Source organism: Anas platyrhynchos, chromosome 19 (genome assembly GCF_047663525.1).
Source record: "Anas platyrhynchos isolate ZD024472 breed Pekin duck chromosome 19, IASCAAS_PekinDuck_T2T, whole genome shotgun sequence".
Classification (NCBI taxonomy): Eukaryota; Metazoa; Chordata; class Aves; order Anseriformes; family Anatidae; genus Anas; species Anas platyrhynchos.
Genome location: NC_092605.1, coordinates 11203410 through 11210801, shown reverse-complemented (window position 1 = coordinate 11210801; position 7392 = coordinate 11203410). Strand labels below are relative to the sequence as shown.

Below are 7392 nucleotides of genomic sequence, written 5' to 3'. Positions count from 1 at the left end.
GCAATTAATGACCAGAACTTGTCGTCAAAGGCATGCTCTGTTAGGCTTCCCTCTGCTTTTACAGACCCAGCTCCTTGTATAGACTTGATTTTATTTGTATGAAATGGCTTCTGTTGGTTGTTTTGTTGTTGTTGTTCCAGTTTGGGGGATTTATTAATAACCATTTCTCCAGAAACTGTGACTAATGAAAATTTCCATTCTATGTACTTTAATTTGAAAATGCTAGTGGGTAGAAAACAATCAAAATCTTTCATGGATTTTTTATTTTTCTCCAGATCTTCCATTCTGCTTTTTGCATCTGGAAACTGAGAGAGGATGCCTCTATTTTCTGAAACTATATGGAGAAAGCCCTTCTTGCAGAGATAAAATAACAGGACCCCAGAAGTACAAAAGGGTTGAGAAGTTATTGAGAACATTTCTTTTTATGAGGGAAAAAGTTGTTATTTCTTTAAGTGTCTTTCCCCAGTTGTTTCTGTGGCTTTCTCACCAAGGGAAACATAGAGCAAGCAACACAAAAATTGAACTTTTCAGTTTGAAAACACAGCTAAAGAACATCCTATTGCAAAAGGAAAATGCTGGTTTAGTTTCCAGCTGTTGCCTGGAAACTTAAATGCAGAGCATTTGACAATTTTGTCTCACTTAGAAATTTCCCCTGGGAAAACTTCCCAGTTTTCAATCAGCTTCACTTTTTGAGCTTCAAATGTCTCTAAATCCTCCACTGACAACTTGCTTCATGGCAGAAGCCAGCTGGAGGGGTTTTCATAACCTTGTTGTGAATTGTCACCGTCACAGACCAAACCCACAAAGCTCCCTGCTCTGTCCTCATTGACAGAGGAGAGTAATTGATTCCTGTAACATCTCACTGACTGTTTGTTTCAAACCCTCCGTACCAGAGATAGATTTTAATGAAATGTTCCACTTTTACACACATGAAATATATCAAATTAAGTTTTTGAATGTGAAATAACAGTTATCAAATGCAGCCAAACAAAGACTGTCAGAATAACCAGGATATAGGCTGAACGAATGGGAAAGGCGGAGAACATTGCTGTCTCTTGCAAAAGGTTCAAATCTGGGCCAGGATGCTTGTCCCTATTGTCACTGAATCTGTGCGTTACTATACCAGCTCTGAGTCTTTCCTCACTTAGATTTAGTAGGGCTTTATTGGGAATGGGATGTAAATGATAAATTTTTCCACTTTTGCTCAGATAGCCCTGTTTCTAGGTGCTAAACCCGGATTTCCACATAAATTTTATGAAATCTGGATTTTGTCCCTCATCCCTCACAGTATTCACAGACATGTTGTTATACAGCCTGGAAAAACAGGTGAATATTAAAGTAAAATTTGCTGATGACAGTGTTTTTTCAGTGTAAGGAGCAAAAGCTGAACAGGCAGAATTACAGAAGGATTTCAAAACTGGTCAGTGAAAGGGCTGCTAAAATTCTGTGTTAATCTTTGTAGAGTCATCTGCTTGATGAAAAAAATGATCCTAACTTCCTATGTAAAATGGCGAGCTCTGTGTTGGCTACTGTGGCATGAGAGAGAGCTCTTGTATTGATTTAATAATTTAACATCATGTAAATCAGAAAGATTATAGCAGAATTTGAAGGTGTTCAAGGAGCAACAGGGAAAATGAAAGATGCAGAATGGCTTCCACATCTATAACACAAAAGTAGCTGTGAAAGTGTCAGCTGCATTAGATGGCTCCAAAATCCAGAGGTACCGAGAGGAAATGGACAAGAACTGATTTCTTTGTGGTTTAGGAGCTTGGGGTCATCAGATGAAGCTAGTAAGAGACAAGTTCAGGACAAGTGCGAGGTGGAGGTGCTTTATATAGTGGAAAACAAAGCTCAGGACCTTGCAGGAAAGCTACAGCAGCTAACAACAACAAAAATAAATAAATAAATAAAAATTAAATAAGCACAAAATAATTTCGAACCTCTTAAGAAGTAATGAAGCACAGAATTGTTCTGCAACCACTGCAATGTAGCATTCCCCTTCACTCATGTAGGCAAAGTGAATATAAACACTCATATCACAGCATCTACCCACCAGAAGGCTCTAGCCATGCTGAATTTTAGCTTTCATCATTCCACTGTTTATTTTCAAAGACACCTGTCAGTGGATTATACTTTAAAACTGATGAAAAAGAGGGTCAAACTGTAGTTTATTTCAGTCATACTGAAACTGCTGCACATGGCTAGAATATTGATTTCCCTTTCTCAGAAGAACCCAGAACTAAATCAGAAGTCCCAGTTTTTCTTCACAAACACCCTGAACCCACCTCCAACTGACTGAGCTCTTGTGTAAAACTTCACTTGTGTTCATGGCATTCAGACTTCACTGGAGGATTCTAATCTGCCATGGGAAGCAGCAGGAAACATTTGTAGATTTCATCATTACAATGCCAGAGACAGTGAATATCGCAGGACAGGTTAAAGCACATACTTCTGCACAGGTCTTATCACATAAAATTTGGCTCAGCTGTTCAGATTGGAGCTGCAATGATTGCTATGAGATCAAAGTGATCTTTACAGAAGAAAATCAGGCCATTGGATGCATTGTGGATCTAATACACAAAACTGGGAAAGCTGCCACCGATGGTGGCCAACACGTGGAACAGAAAGGTCAGAAAGTCTCCATTGATCCTCAGATACATAATCCACATGAAGAAGTTGATGGTCACTTGCTACATATCTTTGGTGGATGTCATGACCATTGCCAGCTGTTGCTGTGTTGGACTAATGAACAAATTCTGCAGTTTTCCAGCAAACTAAACTCATTTAATGTTCCTAAGAACAAATTCTGCACACTTATTTTGAAGAGGCAGCTTTAAGGGCTGGTTTCCAAGACAGTGGATCCTGCATGCTCAGTTGACATTCATCGACTCAGCTGTCAGAGGTCTGGAGCAAGACAAGGAGAAAAGAGGTATACCTTGGATGAGAAGAAGGGTACATCAACCTTGTATCCTCTGTCTAGAAAGAATCAGAGTGCAAACTTAAGTACAAGTATGAGATATGTCCTTCTCTGTCTTCCTCTTTGCTTCCAGTCTGTAGCTCAGGGAGCTGATAAATGAGAGATTTTAAATCACTATTTAACATGTCTTCATAGTGTAGGTTTGTTTGTTTGTTTTTAATAGCTTCATGAATTCCTGCACAATTTTGATATCCACGACACCTTGCAGTAATCATTCCACAGTTTAATTATAACTTGAATGAAAACATACTTCCTTATTTTTACTTTAAACTGGCTGATGTATGTTACATATTAATTGCATTAGTTACATATATTAATGATTCTTTCTTGGTTTGAGGTTTTAAAAAATAATCTTATAATGTACTATTCTCCTGTTGCATGCCACTTACAGTCTAGAGGGGCATTCTTGTACCTCCTAGGACATTGTTTTTCCTGATTGAAGAGTTCCCTTCAGTTTCTTCATTCCCCCTGTGGAGATATATACCTGGGAGGTATACTTTTGAACATCCTTATTGCTGTTCTGTATATTTTCCTAGTTCTATTGCCTAGTTCTGCTTGATCTAGTTAAAAGGTTTTGGATAATCCATGAACACCATATTGATCAAATCACACTTGCTCCTCTGCTCCTTTAAAGAGCACTAATATGTCTGTGAAACATGTCCCCCGATAAACGTTACGCAGAGGTCTTTACTTTTTATAATATTTATCCGCAAACCTTCCACTTCCAAACCCCAATGAGGTTTTGTAACTATTCATTTCATTAATTTGAGACAGTTCTTCCAATTTATATCCCACAAAGAAGAGTTCCATGGATAGAATTTCCCTAAGCTCCTCTACTGCAAACATCAATATGAAGAATTCATTTAGCTTTTCTGCTCTCACCTTATCTTCCTTGAGCTGCTCCTTTCATGCCTCACTCATTTACTGGCCTTGTAGACTCTCTGGCAGTCTTCCTGCTGCTGATGTGTTTCAAAAGGATTTATTAGTAGTTTTTATACTGTTAGCAAGTTGTTCCTAGAAATATTTCTTGACATGCCTTATTATGATTTTACATTTATCTTGCCAGAGCTTATGCTCTTTTCTGGTTTCCCCATTTAGACATAACACATGATTTAGGACTTGTAGAAAGCTAATGCTTTGTGACATAAGTTATAGTGGGGGGAAAAAAGCAAGCTTGATCTTGACCAGGAATTTTACCATGGTGTCCCTTAGAACTCAGGTTAGAGGTAATGCACACCAAATCTGCTATCACCCCAGAAAGACTAGTTCTCATTACATCACTGTTTTGATGTAGGTGAGTAGTGCACTTGTCAAAGCACTCTCTATGAAACGCAAGGCTGGAATTCACCCAGTCATGGTGCAGATCTTGGCATACAAACCAATAGCCCCCGCTTCCCTTTATAAATCAAATCAATCACAATCTAGAAATGCCCACAACTCTCCTGTGACTCTAAAGGGAGTGAAAGACAATGTGCTCAGACATTTGCACCACAGACATCTACACCACAGGAGATCTCTCTTTCCCCCCGCCGTAAGGATGTTCCATGTTCAGGAGCTCTGAGCATCTTGAAGAATGAGCTTCAGGCTGAATCATTCACAGAGACCCTTGGGGATAACAGAAGGAGGGCTTTAAGGGAGTCTGTGTATGAAGATTATACATATTCCAAGCCTCTATCAACTTTTTTTTTTTTTTCAGAGGAAATTTCAGGAAGAAGAGTTCTTGCATAAAAGCCAGATCCCCCAGGGTGATATTGGTTAAATGTTCTGACAGCTTGAATGTTGCCTGATGGAGGACAAAACTTTTCAGAACTCTGCTATCATACTGTAACTGGGTTACCTATATTTGGACTTTTTCAGTACATTTTATCTCTACACTAGCTTTTGCCATGAGTTCAGGGTGATTTGAAGGTAACTAAGAAGCAGAAAGGATCTCTGCTTCTTTAGGGGTGGCCATCTCCACCCTAGATGTCATGCTGCTCACACAGCGCTGCACTAAAGGCAGGTGCAGAGCAAGGTAGGAGAGCTCCCCCAGCAAGCATCACAGGCACACCTGGGTGATGCACTGCTAGCTTCACCCCTCTTCTGTTTCTATTAATTCAGGAAGTTTCTATTCCTGAAACTGCACTGATGAGAAGCCAGGTCTGGACAGGATGTGTGGTGGGTACTGCCGGTGTCTCTAGGGAACAGCAGTCTTCCTGCACTGGCAGATGTATTGAGAAACATCTGTATTTTACATGGTGCTGCAGTTTAGCTGGGAAATGTATTCTCTATAAATAAGAAAGAAATATGACAAAAGCATTTGCTTCCCTGGGAACTGGGATTTTGTCCAGTGTACCAACATAACCCTCTTAAGGAAATAGCTTTGTCTGATTTTGCTAGCAGAAAGTAAGGATATGGAAAGGTTGATTTACAGGAGAAGCTCCAAGAAGAATTAGCAGATCCCTCAGCAATGTGCACTAGTGCACGTTTGTCAAAGGAACCAGTGACCATCAGATAAGTTCAGGATGACAAGAACAGCTCCAGGGTCACCCCATGAAGCCCCATCAGTAATCATCTAAGAACCAGACTGGGCACAAACTTACCCATGGCATGGTTCAGGCTGAGCTTCACAGGCTCTTCTGGGCCAGTAGACATGCAAGGGCAGATGTTACAGGTGAAGGCGGTCAGGGCAATTATGGGCTGTCCATCCCCTGAGGAGCCTGGCAGCAAGGTCAGATCTTCCCTTCTCACCTCTGATGGGAAAAAGAAACTGGTTTCTGATGAAATTCAGCAGCCTCATCTAGTGGTAGGAGTCCCTGCCCGTGGCAGAGGAAGTGGAATTAGATGATCTTTAAGGTCCTTTCCAAACCAAACCATTCTGTGATTAAATAACCCCTGGAAAAGGGATGGTGGTCAGTGTTTAATGGGGCTGTCTTCCTCCCTACACTGTAAGCAGCTGTTACCCAAAGCTTCTCCAGCACAGATTCACCCAGGAGGGAGAGGAAGTATCCCAGCAGCTGACAGCATCTTTTGTGAGCTTTGAATCATCCTGACAAACCAGAAGCACCTCGGGTCCATCTGTTGACGCCAGCAGGGACTTCTTAAAACCAAGCAATCCCCCTGTGTATACATCTCAAAGCTGCTCCCCAGCCTCCTTCACACTTCCAAATCTTGTTTTCCATGGCTGCTCAGAACAGAGGCGAAGGAAATTTCAAGGGCTTTGAACAACCATTTGCAGTTAATTTGGTGAAGTCTCTCCAGGCAATTAGCGCTGGAGGCTCTCAGCACCCCATGCTCCCAGCATCAGGCCTGTGCTCTGCCTGGTACATTTGCTCATGCAGGGAGGGAGTTGCTGTACACAATTAAGTAGCCCAGACACTTAATTTAAAGTGAAGTGAAAATAAATGGGTGACTGTAATTAGTTATTACAGTTTATTAGCGGCTCATATCCTTTGGCAGATACTGTCTTTATTTGCTGTTTAATGGGATTAATAACTTCTTAAGTAGGCAAGTGACAGTGAAGAGCAGTTACAGTTTACAACTGGGAGACAGGCACTCTCTTGCCTCTTTCTTCCCTCCCCCCTTCCCTTTTTTCTTTCAAGAGGGATATTTTCTCATGTCTCCCCTGTAATACTTGCTGAGTTTTTGGCACAGTAAATCAATAAGCCGTTGTGACAGGCAAACAGATAGTGGCTGCTCTTTCAGCTCATCTTAAGTGGTTGTGATTCTCAAGTCACACAGCATCAGCCACGAAACCCACCTGGGGTACACTGACTCCCCTGGAAATCCTGAGGTCTCCCAGCCAAAATGGCTCGGCTCAGTCTGATGTTTCCTTGGAGAACCCAGGCCTTGCATAAGCCAGCCTCTGTGCCTCTCCCCGTGCCCCAGGGTGGTGTTTCAGGAAGATTTCTAGCAGGGTGAAGGTCAGTAAGTGGTGCTGGGTTTCTACAAAGAACAGTTTCTCCCACTGCCCCCCTTCTCCGGGCTTCCTCCCTGCTCTCCTTAAACCAACCTTTGCTCAGGACCTCTCCCGAGTGCTTCCCCCTGGCAGCCATTCCCCTGAAGCCCTCATTTCCTCCTGCCTCTGCCCTTTTCCAGGCAGAAGCAGTCTGCGTGTGAGCAGCCCTGCTGGAGTTAGCCACCAGAGGAGACAGCTTGTTCATCGCTTCAGGGGCAGCACAGGCAGCGGGCAGAGGGGAGCCCCCAGAGATGGACCCAGCCCCACCTCAGCCCCCCAGAGGACCCTGCCAAAGCCACCCCCCCGCTGCGGCCTAGTGCTCTGCTGCAGTCCCAGTGTCCTGCTGCTCACCTGGCAGTTGACATTAGTTGCAGTGCCCACGGTGGGTTCCTTCTGCCTTATCTTTCTTCCTGTCACCCACCTTGATTTTATTTACTAGCAAGCAGGTCTTCCATCTTCCTATCTGCAGCTTCAGGAT

At 42.6% G+C, this 7392-nt stretch overlaps 1 long non-coding RNA gene across 1 annotated transcript; it reads right to left on the bottom strand.

Moving 5' to 3' along the window:
• Positions 1-631: 631 nt before the first annotated feature.
• On the bottom strand, positions 632-7119 carry LOC139999103 (uncharacterized). The gene is made up of 4 exons (XR_011804179.1): positions 6969-7119; positions 5560-5709; positions 3860-3936; positions 632-2904 (listed from the first exon to the last, which is right to left on the bottom strand). It is a non-coding gene; the product is annotated as an uncharacterized lncRNA (long non-coding RNA).
• Positions 7120-7392: the final 273 nt, after the last annotated feature.